At 39.5% G+C, this 24578-nt stretch overlaps 1 protein-coding gene across 5 annotated transcripts in view; it reads right to left on the bottom strand.

The window, feature by feature from the left end:
* Positions 1-24578, bottom strand: part of C7AH15orf41 (chromosome 7a C15orf41 homolog) — a 242228-nt gene that overhangs the window by 63722 nt on the left and 153928 nt on the right. The window contains exons 11-12 of one of the 5 annotated variants that reach the window (XR_003120189.1): positions 13872-14068; positions 13465-13573 (exon numbers count right to left, since the gene is read on the bottom strand). The exons of the other annotated variants lie outside the window; for them this stretch is intronic. The gene's annotated coding sequence lies outside the window, so the exon portion shown is untranslated. Of the gene's footprint in view, positions 1-13464; positions 13574-13871; positions 14069-24578 lie in introns of those variants that run through there. 5 annotated transcript variants of the gene reach the window in all.

Raw genomic sequence — 24578 nt, 5'->3', positions numbered from 1 at the left:
GGAGGCCTCAGGTGGGGGATGGAGTTGGGAAACGAATGCACACTTAACATTCTGTGGAACAGACAAATGCATACTTTTTGAAGCACAACACATAACCTTTCTTTGCCTCTAAAATAACTTTAGAGATGAATTAAAAGTTCCGAAGAACTGGATGGTAGAAAACAAACGCATATGTGCAAACTACCTTTGTTTCTGTTTGTTTTAGGTTACTAGACAACTGGATAAATGAAAATGTTTTGGCATCATGAAAACTGTTCTTTTAATGGAACATTAAAAGGAAAAAACAGAATTATCACTAAAAGTCACATCATGGTGCAGAAAATACAGGTGCGACAGCTTTATGGGTTTATAATAGCAGATTTTACAAGACAAGAGAATGAAAATGTTGACTGAGGCTGTTGTGCTTTCCATGTCTTGACTCATTTCACAATGAAGATGTTCATCACAGTGCTATTTATGTTGACCTCCTAAATACCCATTACAGGTGACTGGCTAAATAAATTGTATTTCCATATAACGCAAGCATTAGGAACCTACTACAAAGGGACACAGAGAGCTATATTTATAGATATGAAAAACAATCTCAACATCCTCCAAGGTGAATAACATGTAAGTATTCTGCAGTATATACAGTATGATACCTGATACGATTTGGCTCTACGTCCCCACCCAAATCTCATGTTGAATTGTGTTCCCAATTGTTGGAGGGGGGGCCTGGTGGGCCTGGATCATGAGGTAGTTTCTAATGCTTCAGCACTATCCCCCTAGTGCAGTCTTCTGATAGAGTTCTCACAAGATATGGTTGTTTAAAAATGTGTAGCACTTCCCCGTTTGCTCTCTCCTGCTGCCATGTGAAGATGCGCTTGCTTTCGCTTTGCCCTGCCACCATGATTGTAAGTTTCCTGAAGCTTCCCCAGTCATGCCTTCTGTATAACCTTCGGAACTGTGAGTCAATTAAACTTCTTTTCTTTATAAATTACCCAGTCTCAGGTAGTTCTTTATAGGGGTATAAGAACAGACTATTGTTAACAATGCTAATAGCGTTAATGTAAATGAATTGGGAAGATAATGATGTTACTTTTGTTTATCTGGAACTTTTAGATTTTTAGAGTTAATATATTACAAAAAAAGAAGCACGATTTTAAATAATGAGTTTTTTTTTTTTTTTTTTTTAGAAATAAAAAAAAATTCTTCCACAAGAAAAAACATATTTAGCTGAGCAATTGTGATGAAAATAAAGAACATCTCCAAAGTGGGGCTGATGCAGGGAAAGACTCATCCCAGATATGGACCTGCAAGACCTAATAATTCAAAATGGAGAATTCCTGTCAGCAGGTTGCATTTTCAGGGGAAGAGGACATATTTGTAGTACAGAACCCGTGGCCTGGGGCATTTTAAGCCAAATTCTCCTTTGTTCACTTGGGAGCACAGACAAGAAGAGGTACCTCTCCTCTTCCTCCTTCTGCACCTACTCAATTGCTCCTGATGTCCCTGGGCCTACTGCTGGGGTCCTGCAACCCTTGATGCATCTTGGTGGGGTGGAATGCTTATTCTGCTCTCGATGAAAACCTTGGATAAACACTGAGAACCCTCAGGCAACTCAAAAGCCACTTGAATCAAGTGGATGTGTGGGCAGTTGCTTTTACTGGGCGTAAGAGGAACTCCCTATCCCATCCACTTTCATCCCCAAAGAAATGCAAAAGCGAAGACAATTTCATAGTTTTTCTGGATGGGTTTCTAAGCCTTCTGAACTGTTGCTTAGGGCATTAGGCAACCTATTTGGTTAGGTTTAACAATATTTGTGAAACTGTATGTTTTAAGTTATACTGAGAAGTTTAACAGATATATTATTATATCATACTGCGTTATGTTTAGAAAGGATCTTTTTCCACATGAAGGTCAAAACTTACAAATAACATAGTATGAATAAGTGTACAGAATACACACTTTCTTCTTCAGACAACATTAAAAATATAGATTCCATAGCTTAAATAATGCTCAGAAATCTTCACAAGAAGAATTTCATTAGACACAAAGGTGACAGATTTCTTTGTAAAGAGTATTATTGCCTTTACAAAGATCTGAGGTGATGGTGGTGAAGAAAAAGACTGTCGCAGGTGCATAAAATACATTGACTTGCTTAAAAATATTCTAACTTGTACATGATGCATCCAGATCATGCAATCAACTGTCACATAAATTCGATCAGCTTGCCTTTCCTCATCTTATGAATGAGGAAACTGAGGCACAGAGCAGCAAAGTGGCTCATCCAGTTTAGAAACTTGCTTTTTTACAATGAAAAGATTGTCCCTAATAAAACAAAACCAGAAGCTCAATAAAACTGTTGAAATATCACTAGACTATTTCACACTTTAGCCACATCTTACTATCAAGGCCAGAAGCTACTTACAGCTTTGGAGGTAGAGGGTGTAGGGGAGGGAGGCCGTTTATATCCTTACGTACCAGTTTTCTAGCCTGCTCTGAGATTAGTATCACATTGATACAATCAGAGAAAAAGGTGCTGGTAGGAGTTTTAGCCTATGAATAGTAGTAGTATACAGTAGTCTACTCGTATCCAAGGGGGATACATTCTAAGACACCCAGTGGATGCCTAAAACCATGACAGTACCAGACCCCATATGTACTATGTTTTTTCCTATACATACATACCTACAATAAGGTTTAATTTATAAATTAGTCATGTAAGAGAATAACAATAAAAAAGAACCATTATGACAATATACTATAATACAAGTTACATGAATGTGGTCTCTCTCAAAACTATCTTACTGTTCTATACTCACTTTCTTCCTGTGATGATTTGCGATGATAAAATGTCCGTGTGATGAGATGAAGTGAGGTGAATGACTCAGGCCTTGTGGCGTAGCATTAGGCTGCTACTGCTCTCCTGACAGTAGGTCAGAAGGAGGATCATCTGCTTTGAGTGACCCTGGGTCACCGAGCCAAGATGAGGTGGATGGCTAGATGTCAGGAGCAGAAGATGTGGCTGCTAACAGGCGGGTAGTGTACACAGCATGGATGTGCTGGGCAAGGGATGACTCGTGTGGGCAGGATGGAGCGGGCTGCTGTGAGGTTTCATCACGCTCCTCAGAACAGTGCTCAACTTAAAACTTATCAGTGGTTTATTTCTGGAATTTTCCATTTAATATTTTGAGACGGTGGTTGACCACAGGTAACTGAAACCTCGGAAAGCAAAACCTCGGACTAGAAGGGGACTACTGCATTTTGTATCTGACTGATAGCAAGCGAGAAAGGAGTTTATGAGGGCTCAACCCAAGTGGCTACAAGTCACTACTGTCCTTATGTAAGGGTTGCCATCATCGTATTACATGGCTGGATTTTTGTTTATTCTTCAACAGGCTAGCAACTGCAACTCACACCATCTTTCCATTCCTGGGCCTCCATAATCCTAACCATTATTCCCACGATGTAAAAGAGAGCATGAATTTAAGGTGACAAAGCTCTGGTTGGTGGATGTGAAGTACGTGACGAGAACAGGACTCTCTGAGTACTGCACAGCCATTATGAAGTAACTGACCTATATGAAACTGCTACCATGGTTCACAAATTTATTGTCAGGTTCCAGCCTCTAGCTGTTCTCTGATTGTTCTAAATACTTGACAAACTGAAGCCTTTTCACTTTCCGTTGAAATTGCCTCATCTCCCTGTCAGAGCGCCATGGGGGACTCCATTACTTTTCTGACTTCTCTCCCCTCCTGACAAGTCATTTAGCTGGCTTCTTGTTGTGAAGGCTGTCCATGTCAAATTAGCCAGGGCCCCTATTGTCCTTATTACCACTCGAAAAGCCATCATGAGTAATGCTACGGGGTCCCTCAGTTGTCATCATTTGTCAGAAAGAAAGGGAGTGTGGTTACATATAGCTGACAGGTAATTTCAGTGTCTACAATTACCCCAATTAGTCTTGTCATAAACAATTCGATAAATGCACACCAATACAAACAGATAAACACACCAAGGTCTCTCACTATTAATGCTGTGTAATGGGTAAATCAGTGATATGATGCTATATTTTATTTATTTATTTTTAAACTATCCTCAGCTGTGAGCTGGCACTTGCTACCTGGTCAGCACAAATTGTACTATCTACTTTCATTAGCTCATCACCACAAGGAAATTTGAAAGGCTGTGACAAAATTCATTTAGAGAGAGAAGGAAAGAGCAGATTGTTATAACACCTGCTTTAGGCAAGGATACAACAAAGGTTTTCTTTTTGTCAGTTCTAAGCAACTATGGGCTTTAAAGTTCACTATTTTGTGTTAAAACACCAACATGTGAAATATGAGAGAAACAGGGAGTTGAAAAATGATCTCCACACTGGAATTAGAAATATGATTTGGAAAAAAACTACTGCCAAATGTGCCAGTCAGCAACCATATATTTTAAAACAAGATTGTGGGCTGGTAATTTCACATTGAAGATGATCACAGCGCTCTTCAACTAAGGATTTCCCCCCTCCCTTTTTAAAACTGTACCTTAAAACCATATAAACCAACAAAGCTCACCATGTTCATTGTCAAACTTATTTATCTACGCCAGTGCTCATAGGAATTTGATGAATAAAGGCATCAACGCTCCTCCTTGCTGGACTCAGCACAGAGGTGATAAAGACCTGGTAAGTGTGGCACACTGGTTCTCTCCCATCTTCTTGAAATACCAGGGAATGAACCTGTTTTAACACAACACCCTCTAGGAGCACTCTTCAGTTACACTCTGTATTCAACCCTGAATGAAGCGCCCTTACGTTCGCTCTTGTGATCCACATAAATAAAGGCTCAAGATTCAACATCTGTAGCGTCCACTGCACCCTGTCTGTTTGCTGACCGCAATCTTAAGTGATGGCTGAAAAACTCAACACGAGGATATTGTTGTAGGAAATTGCTCCTGGCAACTATTTGTTCAAGCTCAAGATTTTTTTTTTTTTTTTTTTAAACCAACACTAAGAACCCACCAGAAAATAGGACAGGTCTCCCTAATGAGTAATCTATTTTAGCACAGTCTTGTCTAGGCATGACAGTTTACTGAGAGGCTTGAAAAACTCGTAATTACCAGTGTTACAGGGCAATTAATGTATATTACACTGCACTACTCATGGCAGCAACTGTCATTTTCTCAATAAAAATGAGTACTCTTCAGCTAAAGGTGACATTAATTGGGACTTTAATGGCTATGCAGAGGAGCTGAAGCCAAATATGAACAAAACAGCGATTCAATGAGCGACTTCAGAAACGAGAAAATTGTACTAAAATGAGATTAATTGCTGTTTAGAAAAAGGAAAGAACCTAAAAAGCTATTAAATTGCAGGGTTTGGGTGCCCGGGTGATGGTTGTGATGTTAATCTTGCATTCTCACAGCAGGCAAATATTCACTAAATTCCGAGCCTTTTGACAGCAGGAAAAATCATGTATGCTTAACTTCAATCCATCAAAAATATATTTCAGCTTTTATCAGTGTTCTAAATACTTCTGCAATTTCAAAAATTACTGCTCCATTCCTTGGCTGTCATCATGCAAATGTGAACACTGTCAATATTGCTATGAAAAATTTCCCAGCTTCAAAAGGCCTACTTCAGTGATAAAGAAAGAAAAACGTGAAGATTAGAATTGCAAAACACACACTACTAATATAACAGAAATCAAACAATAAGAATTTAATGTTTAAGTTGTGGAAACTGCTAAAATAGAAAATGATGGGGTGGGCCTTTTTTGGGGTAGAAATATCAAAGAAAAATAATTCTGAAATTCTTTCAAGGCGTGTAACTTTACGCTTAATTAATCATCACCAATAATTAGGACAGAATTTTGCAGCTTGACTTCAGGTACTATAATTGTTAATACTGTTCTCTAGTTTCTAAAGGCCTTTTTATCCTTGCTTCTACATTCTTTAAAAACAATTATATAATTGTTTTTCTTTATGGCCTTTTCAAATATCATGATGACTGTATATACAAAACATAGCACTTAAACTTTGACATGTAAAGGGGATAAACATATTTGATAACTCTGAAGTTATATACTCTGTTACTTGACTTTTTTTTTTTTTTTAAGAGAGACCATCAACTTAGTATTTTTGTTAAAGAGGGAGTTTTCAAAAGAGTTATATTATGGACAGAAATGTAGCATTCACAACAGCTGCCCCACAAAAAGATTAGGCCTGACTTTTGAATACTGTGCATTTTCCTACTGCATAAGCAATTCTGTTTGTTCTGCATTTTAATATTTAAAGAGCCTTCTCATCTACAGTTTAGGTCAGGGCTCAAGACGCATTAACAACCATATAATTCTGGACATACTCAAGAACCACATCCACTAAATGACAGGGGGTAGTGAAATAGTGTACTTTCCATCTTCAAATCAATGACAAGCCCTGTCTATTCGAAAAATCCAGAAATACAAATCACCTGGCCTCCATTATGAAGACTGGTTCTTGGCCACTTGTCTGCCAGAATATACTTACAGGGCCACTGTGGGAGAAGAGGAAGGAATGGAGAGAGAAGCACATGCATACCCATGCATAAGTCTGTCCTCAACAGCAGGATGCTCTGCTAGGTTTGATCTTTGAGCTGTTTTATTCACTATAAGCACGCTTTCTTACGTTTCGAATCCAAGCTCGAGTGTAATCATCTTTGTAAAACAAGTTGCTTTCAGGGTCCAGCATTTCCCCAGTATTACCTGCTCCTCCTCTTCTTCCAATTTTCCCTTTTCTTGTATCTAGACTTTTATGTTAACAGCACAATTCTTCCCCAAGAGTCTAACAAATGTTCTTTTTAGTCCTTTTTTGGGGGGTGAAAAGGGGCTTTTGTTATTCATTGTGCCATTTCAAAAACCAAGCTGCTCTTATACCTCAAAAACAGCTTTATTTTAAAGACAAAACATTCACCAAGCTCCCCCTAAAAGTCTTTTCAGGCAGAGTCCTCAGAGAAGACAGGTGCCTTTGGCTAAATTATCTCCACTGACAAACCATTCACAGAAATTTGCTTTTTTTTTTTTTTTTTAATAAAAAAGTACATGTCAATAGTTTGATTCCATTTTGTCTATGCAAATACCATTGATGAAAATTTCAATGGAAGTTTTCAGGGAGTGGAAGAGTTCCAAGCTAGGTATTGAAATGGGACTCAGGAATAGGATACTAATTCACCAAACTTGCCAAGAATGATCTAACCCGGTAGCCGTACAAAGGCAACTGCAAACCATCGACATGATCCCAGATAATCCCTTATACTGTATCTCTAGGATCTCATCTCCATTCTGCAGTTTACTGTGAGAGGCTCCATTTGGGGCTCCAGGTTTCCCATTTGCAAAATGGGAGCAACTTTGTCATGCTAAATTTGCTGCCTGTGAACTAGCGCAGAGCACTTGGCAGACACCACCAGCTCCAGGAATGTTAACGATTGGAATAAACCTTTAGGAGAGTTCCTAAAATGAATGTATTTGATACTGTTGTTCAATTGCTGAAATTCTTTACCCCTCACAGTTGCCACAGTGGTGCTGTGAGAAAAGGTGATCACATTGAATCATGCGAAAGGCTTGCACAAAAAAGCAGGAGGCGTTGCTCTTTCAGCAAAGGCTGAAATTCCATTTTTAACCTCATTATTATTTTGTACAAATATCATACGTCTCTCTTCCAAAAGACTATTTAATGGTTTAAACTGCTTATTCAGGCCCCTCCTAAGATTGAAACGTACCACAATGCCCATCAGTCTCGCAATTGACAGACCGTGTTTAAGCTGGGAATAGTGACAAGTTACAGGGACTTTTTAAAAAAAATCAATTCCAGGAGATTAGTAAGATGCGTTTTTAGATACATACCCTCAGAACATTATAAACTCAGTGAGAAGCCAAACTGGAATATCTCAAGTTTGGAAGATGAACAATATTTTGATGTGCCAAGGCTAATACATTATATGTTTCGAGTCTTACTATTAAGACCTGTAGCAACTGTTTTAAGAGATGAGTAGAAATGAAACAAATGGTAAATGTTTATTCAGTCACACAGTTCTGAAAGAAAACAACTGTTAATTTGCATTAGCTTGGGATCACTTAGCAGACTGCTTTTTAAGAGCTCTCACCTCTCAGCAGCCCATAAAACAGGAAGCTTTCATTCACATCCCTTGTACCTGCTCCAGCAATACAATATTTCATTTACATTCGTTTTCCACTCACCACCAATATTCAACAAACTAAAAGTCACTTCAAAACAGATAGCATTCTTTGTCATTGGGAGGAGAAAGTCAACAGACCAAACATCTGAGAGTCAATGCAGACAGATGCAGCATCACCTACTTCACCTTCTGATATACAAAGTTCTAGAAAGATAAACTTGAGGTATGTTTTGAGTCGTCAATTAAACATTCTATTTAATATATCTTTGGCATAACCAGGACAGTTATCCTGCATAAATAAAAGTTTAGTGCCCTATATTTATAGGCAGCAGAATCTAAGCTATTTAAATGAAAGTAAATCGTTTTTATTCGTCAACTTTCATTTCGAGTTCTGGGTACATGTACAGGATGTTCAGGTTTGTTACACAGGTAAATGTGTGCCACGGTGGTTTGCTGCACCTATTGACCCATCACCTAAGTATTAAGCCCAGCATCCATTAGCTATTCTTCCTGATGCTCTCCCTCCACTGCATCCCCAACATGCCCCAGTGTGTGTTGTTCCCCCACCCATGTGTCTACGTGTTTCTATTGTTCAGCTCCCACTTATAAGCGACAACATGCAGTGTTTGGTTTTCGGTTCCTGCGTTAGTTTGCTGAGCATAACGGCTTCCAGCTCCATCTATGACCCTGCAGAGGACATGACCTTGTTCCTTTTTATGGCTGCATAGTATTCCATGGTGCATATGTACCATATTTCCTTTATTCAGTGTATCATTGATGGGCATTTGGGTTGATTCCATGTCTTTGCTATTGTGAATAGTGCTGCAATGAACATATGCATGTATGTATCTTTATAACAGAATGATTAACATTCCTTTGGTTGTATACCCACTAATAAGATAATTGGGCCAGTAATAAGATTGCTGGGTCAAATGGTATTTCTACTTCTAGATCTTTGAGTAATCGCCACACTGTACAGTCTTCCACAATGGTTGCAAATAGCAATTTTTTTTTTCTTTTGTATTTTTAGTAGGGATGGGGTCTCATCATGTTGCCCAGGCTGGTCTCAAGTTCCTGGCCTCAAGCAATCCATACACCTTGGACTCCTAAAGTGCTGGGATTATACACGTGAGCTGCTGTGCCTGGCTCTCAAATTAACTTTAGAACCTTCCACCTAGGCAACACTGGGTGCTTGTAGAACATTGTTTTCAGGAATACCCAGGAATTTCCATGGCATTAAGAGATGAATTAAATCTCTTCTCAACCACATGTATGCCTATTTTAACTCTATTAGTGCCATATATATATGTGTGTGTGTATATATATATATTAAAAGCACATATACATGCTTTTATCAATAAAAATAGAAGGAATGAAGTTCTTGGTAAAAGCAAACATAAAGAACACTTAGTCAAGTAGTAAAAATATTCATGTTGTGGATATTGATCTAAAATTTAAAATACCCAAATCAATCAGACTGGGTTTCCCTTACCCAGTACCATCTAAATGTTAGAGGGCTGTTCACTTATTTTAATGTTTCAAGACAACAATATAAAAAAATAAAAGGGGAGGTTTTGGCATTTCATATTAGCAAAAAGACAGATGTTTTTTCTTGTCCTACCTGTAATTTTGTTTGTTTGCTTTTTTATGTTTGAGTTGTTCACCCAACTCGCCCCACACCTCCACCTGCTGATCTCCACGGCTTTTCCTAATACGTTTTGTAGGTCTTCATCTCCCTTTTCAGCAGTTGAGTTATAAGGTTGGCCTCTTTTATAATTATAGTATAACTATGTCTTAAAAAGTTTTGGAACTGGCAATTCAGTGAGTTAAAATCAGAAGATATTTTTCAATTGGCCAAATAGCTAATTCTTAAAACTGCCTTTACTTGGAATGAGGGCAGCTGGATCAAAACAGGTCTCCTCCCACAGACTGAGCTCAGGCCACTGCCTCAGTGTTCCCTCCTGTTGTATGTTAAGCATTGAGCTATCAGCAACATCGCCCTCCACCCCACACGTCACAGACTGTAAGCACCTTGAGGGAAGGAATCAAACCCATCCTTGGATGCCTGGTACCCAGTAAATGCTGCAATCCTGGCTCTGACACTAATGAATTAATATTGGACAAGTTACTTTATCTTTCTGAGCCTTTGCTTTCCTATCCATTAAAATGCTTTCAGTTTCCTAGAGGAGTGGTTAGGCTCCAACAAAATAATGAATGTGGAGGTGCTGTATAAATGCAATGGATTACTACAGCTGTTGTTAATAATTAGCATTTGGATTTATAGAATAAAATTGCACTGTTTCACGGGACGAATGAAGGAGGTTCCTAATGGTCTCAACCGTTTTTTTGCAATAAGGAACATATAAAAATGTAGTTCCCTAAGAATTCTAAGATGACAGTCATACCCACATAGGTTTTTTGGTTTGGGTTTGTTTCTTCTTCCCGTCTCCTGTGCCCCCACCACACCACCATCACAAACCAACACACAAATCTTTTCTAGGCTCTGGATCCTCCTCAGGAAGAAGTGAAGTGCTCAGGTGACTGGGTCTGGAGTTTTATACACAGGCATTTTCATTATGGCAACACAATGCATTTGCAGAAGGTATCCTGGCTCTGCTAAAAGGCAGGATTCTGCCGAGGTGGCCAAGAGGTCAGGAGGACCTAATCGGTGCCCCGTCCTCCATCTCCAGCACCAATGCCCTTTACTTCTCAGGCTCACTGCTCCTTCGTAACCTGTGTCCTCCCTTCACTCAGTGGTCTGGTGAAAATAACATAGATAGGAGAAAATCAGCGTGAAAAATGAACACTTGGACAGGTAGACCACCTCTCTATGGTTGTTTGGGAGCTACTAAGCTGGCCTTGACAAAAACACAGATGTGCTTTTTTGTTTTTGCTTTTTAAAAGAAGAACCACTGTCCAATTATTGATGCAATAGCACCCCATTCCTGATGTTCAGACCAGACCTAGTAACAGACAGCCACTGAGTTCAGACTGAAGTGTGCCACAGACTTCTTAACACAGCATTCATCTAGTGTAGGATGAATAATTTCCACAGATGGTGGAATTATTGGAGAAATCTATAAAAATAATGAAAGTTCAGAAACCTTGGTGAGCGGAAGTGCTACGTGAGCCACGTGTCTCCAGTTCTCTAAAGGACAAAAGGCACTGCAGGTGAATCCAGGACAGGGCATTATTTTTAAGTCACCAGAGCAATACCAACACATTGTTTGCTTTAGGTCATCTGGTTTGTCTTAATCACAAGCTAAAAATTCATTTATAATGCAGTATACAAATGCCATGTTTATATCAGTATCATATGCTGCTTGCTTGAAATCGTATACATTAAAATTAAGAACAGAAATCCAAGTTAATGGTCTAAGACAACCAATAACAAAACCACTAAATTCCAGTTGTCAAACATCATTTAATATGTATATTTCTGGGGTTTTTTGGAACAGTAATTATTAAAACTTAAAGCGATACGAGTGAGTGTTTATGACTTCCTATTGAAAAGCCCAACTTAAAGAGCCTTCATTTCAGGCTGAAGAAAATCACGTGGCCGTCTCTGTGCGATGGCCTACTGACTTTACATCCTCTTGTCAAACCTCAGCAGTTTTATTTGTAGTGATACATGCTGGAGAAGGTTGGAGGTTAAAGTTGATAGGAGGGGCAACAGGAAAATCAACCAACTCCTTTCAAGAGATTACAACCTTTAGCATTTCGGGTCTGTCGGCAGTTTCTGCAAACTTTACAAGTCTGGTTGGTGATGTTTTTAAAAAACTGATCCTCAAATCAGAAGTCACATGGATCTAGTCAATGGACTTTTGCTTTGAAATAATCACAAGTGCTGAATGTACCCCCTAGTTGATGGCTGCACGGTTTTGTTTGTTTGCTTGTTTGTTTTTACATTTTTGGTACTTAAATCTAAAATGGAAAAAATATCTGCTAACTTCTCAAGTATCTGAGATCTTGGAAAGTGAAATTACTAACCCGAATTCACTATGTGGTTCCAAAAACAGGGAAGTGGCTGTTGTGAGAGAAAAAAAAAAGGAAAATAAAAAGGCCGGTGCTAAAGGCAAACCTCGTTGAGCAAGGAGACAATTTGTTAATGCACCGCTTTTTGTCCTACAGAAGTGTTCAGATTCTTAGCAGGGTCACACTGAAAAGTGAGATATCTGGCTATGGCATCTATGCCACAGCACAGAATTATAACAAAGTCACAAACTAAGACCCAGCAATGACTGCGAAACATCTCATCCCACATCTATTGACCTCACCTTGGCACGCACTGGTTTACTTACAGACACTCTCCATCAAGTACTTCTAGTTACCTGTTGTCAAATGTGTATTATGTGCCAGGCACTATGTATATCTAAGTTCACTCAATCCTTAAAGAATCCAAATTGTGCCCATTTTACAGATGAGTTAAAAAAAAGAGAGAGAAATTGAGAGATTTGCCCTGGGTCATACAGTAGGGGCCAAATGAGAACCAAAGTTATTCCCACTGCCACTCCCCAAGACCTGTGCCCGTTCTACTCAGCTACATTGCTTCTTGGGTTGTAGCTAATGAATAAATAACTTCTAGACTATTTCCCTTCGTGGTTAAATGTTTAAAATCCTCATTAGCTGATTTTAATGCAGAGTGTAGTGTTAGGTAGCAGCAAGGGAACAAAACTCAGGGTGAAAAATCCTCAGGTCTTGTATTAGGTCAGCATGTGGTTGGCTCAGGGTCTGATAATATTGCTGGCTACCACTAATTATTAAGAAAAATGTTTTGGTATTCAAAGAGTTCTCTGTGTCAAAGTGGTAGATAGCAGTTATATAATACTAACTACTTGTGAAATTAAAACAATTCCTACCATAAATGTTAACTCAATTCATTTCTGTTTTTAAAGATTTTACTCAACCCACTGATCCGTGTTCAACATTGAGTGACTTAAATCTCCCTGGGCCTCGGTTTCCTCACTCATGAAATTAGATTATATCTATGAGAGATCTTGGCCAGCTCTAAAAAGACTGTAAGTCTGTGATTTTTTTAAAGAAAACTTCTGCTTAATTCTAATGAATAAAGCTTTTCAAGGAAATAAAGACACTTACCTTTATGAATGAAAGTTAAGAAGAGAAACACAACTTTGAGAAAAGTTCACTTATAAAAAAGAGCATGGACTAAATGAAAACTCGAGGCCAACTGAAGCCGTGCAACAGCCGTCTCTTTTTTGGGAGCCCTGTTTTGCAACTGCACATAAATGCTTTAAAAATAAATTTACTTGGGAATGACCTGAAAGGCAAATTATTTTGACACCCAGAAATGTTTGTTACAAGTGTTACGGGAACTATCAACTTTTATTTAGAGAGATAATATAACACACATTTTGCAAACATTGCTACTCATTGTTTAAGATGAGGAAACGCATGCTGGTTGAAACTTTTTTTCTCTTTTTTTTTTTTGAGACGGAGTCTGGCTCTGTCGCCCAGGCTGGAGTGCAGTGGCCGGATCTCAGCTCACTGCAAGCTCCGCCTCCCGGGTTTACGCCATTCTCCTGCCTCAGCCTCCCGAGTAGCTGGGACTACAGGCGCCCGCCACCTCGCCCGGCTAGTTTTTTTTGTATTTTTTAGTAGAGACGGGGTTTCACCATGTTAGCCAGGATGGTCTCGATCTCCTGACCTCGTGATCCGCCCGTCTCGGCCTCCCAAAGTGCTGGGATTACAGGCTTGAGCCACCGCGCCCGGCCTTTTAATGCACTAACTCCTAAGAAATTTCCAACAATTTGAAAATGTTTTTGTTATTTACAAACACATTTCATCAAGATTCCTGGTAGAAAATGTTTCCTCACCCCTGTAATTCCAGCACTTTGGGAGGCTGAGGCAGAAGAATTGCTGAGCCCAGGAGTTCCACACCAGCCTCAGCAACATTGTGAGATCCCATCTCTACAAAAAATACAAAAATTAGCTGGGCATGGTGTCCTGCACCTGCAGTCCCAGCTACTTGGGAGACTGAGGTGGGAGGGTCACTTGAGCCTGGAAGAGGGGGACATCAATGCTGCAGTGAGCCATGGTCCTGGTCAACAGAGTGAGACCTTGTCTCAACAAAAAGGACATGTTTCCAACTTTTAGTGATACCTTGTTTTCTTTTACTCACAAAGTAGCAGTGTGAGTGTGGGGAACCATGTATTTATACATGATATGCATATATATGCATGATATGCAGGTAACAGATAGTTTTGTTTTTGTTTTTGAAATAGATGAAGCATTAAAACAAAGAACACAGCACACCAGGAGTCCAAAGCACTCAGTTCAAGTCCTGGTGTAAATAAGTTGGACACTAAACAATGCAAATGATTTAAATGGTACTGAATATTAGGAATTTAACTACTCCTATCATAAACACCTTTCTTTCAGAAGAGGACAGAAGAGGACAACACATGTCCTTAATATCCCATATCTGTTTTCTCCATTTCCTCGTATCTATTTTTGTTCCTTCTCTATTCTGCACTTGTATTTCAGAAATAATTTCCCACTTGGCCTCCTTTCCCCAGTCTCTACTATTTCCACTCCCCAATACAGACAAACAAAACAAACTTCCAAAAACAAACAAAGAGCCCCACAAACCAAACACCTCTAATTGGTCTTCTATATGGTGGCTTAATAATACTGCTAAATATCAAATGAATTATGTCAGCAGTTTGCTCAACAAAACCATCGGTGCTGCCCCAGAGACACTGAAGTCTGTGGTGTCGCACGAAGCTTTTCTTTACCTGGATCCTGTTCCTTATGCTCTAATTGTACTAAAAACTGGTTTTTAAATATATATATATATATTTCTGTGTCCTATGATTTGAACAATTTTTCATAAGTAATATTCTTTTTTTTTTTTTGGAGACGGCATCTCACTCTGTCACCCAGGCTGGAGTGCAATAGCGTGATCTCGGCTCACTGCAACCTCTGCCTCTCGGGTTCAAGTGATTCTCCTGCCTCAGCATCCCTAGTAGCTGGGATTATGGGCGTCCACCCCCACGCCTGGCTAATTTTTGTATTTTTAGTAGAGACAGGGTTTCACCATGTTGACCAGGCTCGTCTTGAACTCCTGACTTCAGGTGATTCACCCACCTCGGCCTCCCAAAGTGCTGAGATTACAGGCGTGAGCCATTGCGCCCGGACTCATAAGTAATATTCTTAAACGAGTTAGTTTAACTGATATGAATCAATTCTATGTTTACACCCTAAGAGTATCTAAAAATATATTCATATTTATTGATAGATGCATAAAATCAATATCAATAACAATAATATTATAGGTGAGGAAGAAAACTAGATAACAATTGTTTTGAAAGTTCAACAGACTTGTCATTTGGAGCTCTCCACAGTGAACCATGCATATTTTTGGAAAGTAACAGTTGTTTGAAATAACAACGAGGCCAGAATTAGATTATTCAGAATGTAATATATACCAACGTTAAACAAATGGTTAATTTAAAAATATATAGGACGTTCATTCTGGCCAGCATCATGTCTTTAAAAGTTCAGTACTTATCACAGAGCCAAAATTTAATGAAAAATAATGACAAATTTCCTTATCTTTTATAGGGTCCTGGGATGATAACAAATGAAGTGTTTAACTTAATATAAATATTTTAATGGTAAAAATGAATCACAGCTCTACAAATGCTTGGAAAAGTGCAATTTTTTTTCCCTTCAGTTTTATTATAATCTATCAGGAACCTCTGATGTTTAAACTGTATGTATAACCCTGGCTGGGTTTCCATTAAGATCCATTTATCATAATCTGCTCACACATATACTCTAAAGTATACAGACAATAAGAACATCACCACTTATTCACCGTTTCTGCTTACTGGCTTATGGATATATACAAAAGTGGTTGCAAATGATGATATTACAGGTACTCAGCTGCTTCTAGGATGCAGAAAGCTAGACATGGCAGTATTCAGGTCAATGGCCATGTATCAGAAAAACTTCATGCCACAGAGATGTCCTATAGCCAGAACATTCGATGTCTCAAATTACACATGGGCTGATTAGAGCTGTACACAAAACAGCAGTATGGTTGAAGGCCATTTTCAAGGTTATCCTCTGAGTTTGATGTGCAGAGGGGGTCTGATTCAATTTGGTGAAATGAGATTCAACTCAAACATTTACCGAGATTTATTTTATCACAGCTGGTTGGAAAAACCTTCCCTGATCACTTTGTCATGATTTGAAAACAATGTATTCATTCATTCACTTGTTTATTTTCTGTCTTGCTCATCACAGTATGAGATCCCTAAGGACAGGGCCCACATCTGTCTTGTTCATTTCTGCATTCCTGGTTCCCAGAATGGTGAACATAGTAGGTGCTCAATAGGTACCTACTTAATGAGTGAAGATATTACCCTTGCTGTCAAGGAATTTATGTGAATCTGGTACACTGGACAGGGCAATCAGACCACCCTGAGGGAGACCTAGATCCCAGGATGCAGCTACAGAGATATTCAGACCCAATAATCCTCTGGCTTCTTAATGAACATAAAAAAGATGCTAATGTGGCTGGTTGACATTTGCTTCCCTACGGAGAAACCAGGATAACTAACAGGCTGTGCATAGGGACCAGAGGCCTGGGGGAAGTACTCAGTAGTCTGTTGCTGTCTCCACTGAGGCAGATGTTACTCTGAAGAGCTTGCAAGGAAAGTGGGCCTTTTTCGCTATGTCCCCTCATTGCAGAATTCCCCTGTACAAATATCAGAATAGAGTGACAAAGACTAATTTTTCCCATTAAATGGAAAGACAGAAAAAAATGTTTGCAAAGTCAATCATCTGGTGATGGATTTCATGAAGGTCTAGTAAATTTCAGGGAAATAGAAAACCAAAATTTTCAGAGACATTTTATGAAAAACAAAAGTCTTTAGAATGAAGAATAAAATGCTTAAGTCAATGGGTTTATAGACAGCCTCGTGGGTTTTTTTTTTGGTTTTATTTTGTTTTTTTGAGACAGGGTCTCCCTCTGTTGCCCAGGCTGGAGGCAGTGGCATGATCATGATTTACTGCAGCCTCGACCTCCAGGGCTCAAGCGATCCTCTCACTTCAGCCTCCCAAGTAGCCAGGACCACAGACGCATATCACCATGCTCAGTTAATAATGTTATTATTTGTAGAGATGGGGTCTCACTATGTTGCCCAGGCTGGTCTCAAACTCCTGGGCTCAAGCACCTTTCCTGCCTCAGCCTCCCAAAGGGCTAGAATTACAGGTGTGAGCCACTGTGCCTGGCCTACCTCATGGTTTCTCTTTACACCTTGGAACACCGAAGGTACATATAATGCTCACTCCATACCTGGGATTCAAGCATCAGAAGTTGCAGGGACCCTGACTGCAGCATCCACTGATGCCAGGATCAGTTCTGGTTGTTGCATTTGGTTAGATGAAATGAAGACACTGCACTGTTGGGACTTGATACTGGAAAGAGATGTTGCAGAACATGGAATATCTTTGTGTGTTTTAGTACAGGTAGCAGGTTATGTTTAGTTTAAGCACCCTGCTCTATGACTTTGCTAAGATTATCTACTGCTTATTTCTTAAATAAATATGACTCTCAGTGACTTTCCTTTCCAATCTATTCCCCCCATTGTTGTTCACACAGTCTTTCTAAATAAAAACATGATCACGCTACTTCCCTAATGAAAACATTTCAACGGCTCCCTACCGCGGAAGGGATTTTCCCCTACATGATCTGGCTCTTCTTACTTCTCCAATATCATCTTCTCTATCCTGACCCAGTTGATACTTCAGAAATACCGAAGTACTTACCATTTCTTTAATAGACTATGTATTTCTGAAGTTCTCCACTTTCATGCCAGGTAATTTGGTCTGCCTTTTAAAAGGTTACCTAGAAAACCTTTGTGCTTTTCTTACGACTCAGCTCATGGGTCTGCCCGCTGCCTCTGGCTTGAATGACTATTTCCATTCTGAGGACCCAAGCCAGTCGCTACTGCACTTAACATACTAAAATTCCTTGTTTACATTCTTGTTTATTTTACAAGACCATGAGCTTACTGAGGTTTGAGGCCTTGCTTATCTTTTATCTTTATTGGCTACCCCTGTACCCAGCACAAGGTACCAGTTAAATGAATAAACCGATGAATGTGTGAATGAGTGAACTTCAGCAATCTGCTACAGTTTTGAAAGAAAACTGGCCTGCATTTGGAAATACTTATTCTATACAGGCGAACCAACAACAGGAAGACTCCAGAAGGAGGTCTCAACTCAAGCACACTGGGGTCTCAGAAATCTACGATGGTATAAAGAAAATTGTGAGAAAGCAGTTCGCAAAATAAAGGTGACCTGAAAAACCTTATTTTACATAATCAATGCTGAATTCAAGTTTCTGTTTGATTTTTGCCTTCTTTGTTGGCCATCAAAACTTAATGTACTGATTTTTTGTTTTCCTGTGTATTAATGAACAAACACTAAAACAAGAGAAAACAAACGTAAAGCAAAAAAAATTGTTTTGCATAAGCTTAGACTACTAAGAACTTTTATGCATTAGAACATGTCTTGATGTTAACAGTAACGGTTCGTTCGTATCTCATGTTACATATTATTCCATTTATACTCTATTTTATGTATTTATAGACATAAATTGGCTTCCAGCTGGTCTTATCTAGTTGGGTCTTTGATGGTGATCCAAATGAATGACCTATAATTTCAATCCTTCCTTTCCTAGTATCTCACATATGCACACTAGTTTTTGTAAGTCCCTGGACACTTGGACATTTAGTTCCATCTACTTTTTTATTTGGATACTTGGTTTCATCTACTCTTTTAGTTTCAATTCACAAAGATACTTTTCCTGGCTTATGTATAAAATATTATGGTTAAGATATTGAGTCTAATTTTTAAATATTAACATAAACCAAAAAACCAAAACCCAAACAACAGAGACAGCCCTCATTTTACTCCACAAAGTTCTTTCCTAGTGTCATGGACTACACTGTACCTCCCCAAAACTTCATATGTTGAAGCCCTAAATTCCAGCACCTCAAAATGTGACTGTATTTGGAGACAGGGTCTTTACAGAGGAAATTAAGTTAAAATGAGATCATTAGGGTGTCCCTAATTGAATGACTGATGTCCTTACAAGAAGAGGAAACTTGGACACAGATATTACAGAGGAAAGATGATGTGAAGACACAGGAAGAAGAATCCCTTCTACAAGCTAAGCACAAATCCTCTCCTTATGACACTCAGAAAGAACCAGCCCTGCCGACACCTTGATGTCAGCCTTCCAGCCTCCAGAACTGTGAGAAAATAAATTTCCGTCCTGTAAGCCACCCAGTCTGTGTGGTATTCTGTTATGACAGCCCTAGGAAACTAGGACCCCTAGAGCATCATTTTATTTTTCAATGCTAGTACTTTGTAAACTAAAAAAAAAGCTTTTCAAATATTACATTGTCTTTATAGTTACTTGATGAGGACAATGATGTCAACTGGTCTTTGAAGTTTTTCAGACGTAAACACTTACAACTAGTTGGAAATACTCCAGTCTCGAAAATATGGAAGGTGAAGTTATTTTGTTCCTACCAGGGTTTGATTATTCGGCAGGAGTGCACTGGTTACCTCACCTGCCTCTCCTTTTTATGCTGCTGTACCAATTCCTCATAAAGTAGAGGTCATGAGTCAGGGTGGTTCTGGGATATATTTTGTTTCAGTGCTCTGAAACTACAGAATTAACTGTCACTATTTAAAATGTAGGAGATAGCCCAGGCATCATCGTAAGACCTTGTCTCTACAAAAAATTCTTTTAAAAAGCCAGGTGTGGTGGTGCGCACCTATATTCTTAGCTACTCGGGATGTTGAGGGAGGAAGAGTGCTTGAGCCCAGGAGCTGGAGGCTGCAGTGAGCCGTGATCGTGTCACTGCACTTTAGCCTGGGTGAGAGAGTGAGACCTTGCCTCAAAATAAATACAAATAAAAATAAAAAGTAAATTGAAATGCAGGAGAGCAAACTTTTTTTTTTTTTTTTTTTGAGATGGAGTCTCGCTTTTGTTGCCCAGGCTGCAGCGCAATGGTGCAATCTCGGCTCACCGCGAAGCAACCTCCGCCTCCTGGGTTCAAGCGATTCTCCTGACTCAGCCTCCAGAGTAACTGGGGCTACAGGCATGTACCACCACGCCTGGCTAATTTTTGTATTTTTACTAGAGATGGGGTTTCTCCATGTTGGTCAGGCTGGTCTTGAACTCCTGACCTCAGGTGATCCGCCCGCCTTGGCCTCCCAAAGTGCTGGGATTACAGGTGTGAGCCACCGCGCCTGGCCCCATGAGCCACTGTGCCTGGTCCATAAAAATTGTGATATTCAGCATGATTTGAAGAATTAGGAGATTTGGCCATAGTGGGCCCATTTTATCTCCATAGCCACATGAGCTGAGACTGAGTAGGGCTGTTTCACATAGAAGTACTACCATCTCTCGGCATCACCACGGTCTCCACTCTTCTCTGTTGTCTGTCTGGTCCCTGTATAATCTCGGATCTAAGCTGATGTCATTTGGGCTTTTCAGTTATGACGGGTATGGTTAGTTAGGATGCCCAAGTATATTTACCATCTCCTCTTAGGTAGCTTAAAAGTGGTACTCCCCACCCACCACCACGTCTACCTCACTCATATCCCACCACTGATTTGATGATTGTCCACACAAGAGATTCCAAGAGGGCATTCCAAAGGGGACACAGGTATTCGATGCAAAAAGAGATCCTTTATCAAATAAGTTTAAGAAATATAGGGTTAAACAATGATAAACATGTTTCCTTGACACAGAATTTCTCAGAGCCTTTACTATTCTAATGTAGTAGGCAACATTTTCCAAAATTATTCAACCACCCAACTTTTGTTTGGAAAGCATTTTCAACAAACCATATTCAGTGAAACTTTAACCCAAGCAAGCCCTTTTCCCATACAAAATAAATTTGTTGTTTTTGCTAAGTAATGTGGATTCCTGTAGTAAATATGACATTTTAGATACATATTCAGAGTTTTAAAAAGTAAACTTTGTATATTTCATTCAGAATATTAATTTTTCAATGTTTTTGGATGTGATATGTGCAGAGATGGCCAACACTATGGATCTTTTAAATTCAATAACATGGTTTTCGTATAATTTTCAGTAATCAAAATGGTAATAGGATAATACATACTTATTTTCAGTTGGATCCAAGATGTCATCTCTTGCTTTACTTTAAACTTGCTAACATTTGGAATATTTGCATAATTAATTTTGAAGTTTGATACTTGCCAGTAATGGTTAAAGTACGTGTCACAGTGTGCATTTCCTATAAATGGTTTTATAAGTATATTGAAACACCATCTGCAAACATACTGATAACATATAAAACAATATCAATAATTTTTCTTTAAGTTGGTAATATTTCTCTCAGAAATTGCAGTGGGCTTCCCAGTAAAACCAAAGCAAGGGAGAAAAGGGACAGCCTATCTTTTCTTTGTTTTTTGTTTTGTTTTGTATTTAGAGACAGGGTTTCACTCTATTGCCTAGGATTCAGTACAGGGCTACCATCACCGTTCACTGTAAGCTCAAACTCCTGGGCTTAAGGGATCTTTCCACCTCATCCTCCCAACTAGCTGGAACTACAGGCACATGCCACTGGGTCTGGCTTTTTAAATTTGTTTTTGTCTTTTTGTTGAAACAGGGTCTTGCTATGTTGCCCGGCTGGTCTCAAACCCCTGGCCTCAATTCATCTTCCCACCTTGGCCTCCCAAAGTGTTGGGATTATAGGCATGAGCCATTGCACCCAGCCTTGTTTTCTTCAAACTGCAAAACTCAGAGACTGATGATTGTTTATTTTCCATGGCATATATATTAGATTTGTAACATTCCTTCCAAGTCTAGGAAACCTTGGGAACATCAAATGTTGTAACATAAGCAGTTTGTGCTATTAACATTGGTACATGATATTTACATTTTAAAAACACATTATGTCTATTCAAAATAAACCATTCATTTATTCAACAAAGATTTATTAAGAGCCTATTATATGCCAGGCATGGTTTTAGTCCTGGTGATACAGGAGTAAACAAAAGAGACAAAAATCCCTGTCCTTGTGAAACTTTTATTCTAGTGGGGCAAACAAAAATGAGGGATATTATAGATCATGTCAGAAGGTAAGGATTATGGAGAAACATGAACAAAAAGGAAAGCTGTAGGCTGTTAGGGAGGGCCAGATTAGGTCTGAGAAGGTGGTGATGTGTCTGACTTTGTACAGTGAGCTGCGTATGTACCTGAGGACAGTGCTTCATGTAAGAGGGAGTCAGCACAAAAGGCCAGGGGCAACAATGTACTTGACAAGTTTGAGGAAGAGCAAAGAGGCCAGAATGGCTGTTGCAGAGTGGGTAAGTGGGGAGTGTGTGGCAGGAGATGAGGTCAGAACAATAACTGGGGCAGAACTATCTAGGGCCATGAAGGCCGATTTTGGCTCTTACTCTGGGTCATAGGGAACCACTGCAAGAAGTGGCATGTGAGGCAGAGAAACAAGGATTCCAAGGTAGTTCATCTAAGCAAATGGAAAGATAGAACTGTCAAAACTGAGATGGGAAAAACATTTAAGGACATCTGGAATTCAGATATGGCTTCGCTGAATTTGACATATCTGCCATATATTCAAGCAGAAGTGTTGAATGGGCAGCTGGAGTTCCTGAAGTTCAGGGAGAGGTTCAGTATCGACATATAGCTTTGGGAAGCATTAGCACACGGATAGTATAAAACTAGATGAAATCATCGAGCAAAAAGAGAAGAGGATGAAATGTTGAGCTCTGGGACACTCCAACATAAAGAGAACAGTTAGAAGAGACGGAAGCAGGAATGGAGATTGAGAGGGAATGGCTAATAAGATTGGGAGAAAACCAAAAGGTGTGGTACTCTATAAACCAAACAAAGTCAAGTTTCAAGGAGTCATCAGTAAGCCCTGTCAAATGTTGTGGGCAGGTCAAGTAAAGGTGAGTTCTGACCTGGTGGTTTTGGTCATAAATATAGTCTTGAACAATATTATCTTTATTAATAAGTATGAGTTTATGTGACAATCTAGGACACCCTATGTACCTCCCACACCCTGATGTCTTTTCTAAACACAAAGCAGCTCTAGGCATTTCCTTGTATATGAGTATTCTTATGTGGGTTAAATTACTTTGCATTCTTGGGATACAACCAACTGATTAAGTGATTGTCCTCTGACTCACAAGCAACCTAAGCTTGCCCGACAGCCGGTACAGTGATCTGATCCCATAACTGCCTAATAAAGATGAAGAGTCATTAACTGGATAGTAACTAGCTGGATAGTAACTAATTGACCCAGATATTAGTGAGACAGGATATGAGAGACAGAGAAAAGGGAGCTAGCAGAAGTCAGCTGTCCACAAAAGCCTCACAATTCTTGAGGTAGTACTCCATGTAGTCCCTGTCACAGCAATGGCACACACAAATGAAACTTCCTGGTCTAGTTCTTTATCATTTCACATTATGGTGGCACACTCTGGCAACATGCAGATTAGTTAATATTTTCCAAATGCTCCTAACGTAACTTTAGCCTAACATAACTTTAGCCTCAAATGCAATATTTGTTAGCTACAGTCTAGATTCTAGATGAATCACTTCATTTGAATAATTTAGTAGAAGGGGAGGTCAGACATAAAAGGCAAAAATAAGAACAATCCAGGTATTGGAACCTGCAGGAGCAAAGGCATGCAAAAGGGAAGTGTGAAGCTTTTTTTTTTTTTGAGACCGGGTACACTCTGTTGCCCAGGCTGGAGTGCAGTGGTGCAATCTCAGCTCACTGCAACCTCTGCCTCCCGGGTTCAAGCAATTCTTCTGCCTCAGCCTCCCAAGTAGCTGGGATTATAGGCGCATGCCACCATGCCTAACTAATTTTTTTATTTTTAGTAGAGATGGGGTTTCACCATGTTGGCCAGGCTGGTCTTGAACTCCTGACCTTAGGTGATCCGCTCACCTTGGCCTCCCAAAGTGCTGGGATTACAAGCATGAGTCAACGTGTCCGGTCAGTGTGAAGCATTTTTAAATGATTAAAAAAGGTGTGAGGCATATTTGTTTGGCTAGAAGTAGGGAAGTGTATGGAGTAACATCTTGGGATATGGCTGGAAAGGAGGAGGTCAGTCTGTGGAAGACCTTAAATGTACTTCAAGACAAGGGGCCTGACTTTCCTCTGCAGGTAATGGACAGCCATTATTTACTAAGATTTCACAGAGGTCTGGATGGGTAATACTGCTAGAACATTGACAGCAGAGAGCCCTGAAATAACTCAGCATCCCAGGCACTCATCAATTGCAGGTCCAAGTGAGTAGGCTTAAGGTTCTTCAGCCTTTCCATTAGGAATTAGAGAATGTTTATGCAATTGAGTAGGATGCAGGAGTATAACCAACTAATTATCAA

This window comes from Theropithecus gelada, chromosome 7a, assembly GCF_003255815.1.
Source record: "Theropithecus gelada isolate Dixy chromosome 7a, Tgel_1.0, whole genome shotgun sequence".
NCBI classification, from domain to species: domain Eukaryota; kingdom Metazoa; phylum Chordata; class Mammalia; order Primates; family Cercopithecidae; genus Theropithecus; species Theropithecus gelada.
Note: the sequence above shows the minus strand (reverse complement) of the source record. Positions and strands in the feature narration are given on the sequence as shown.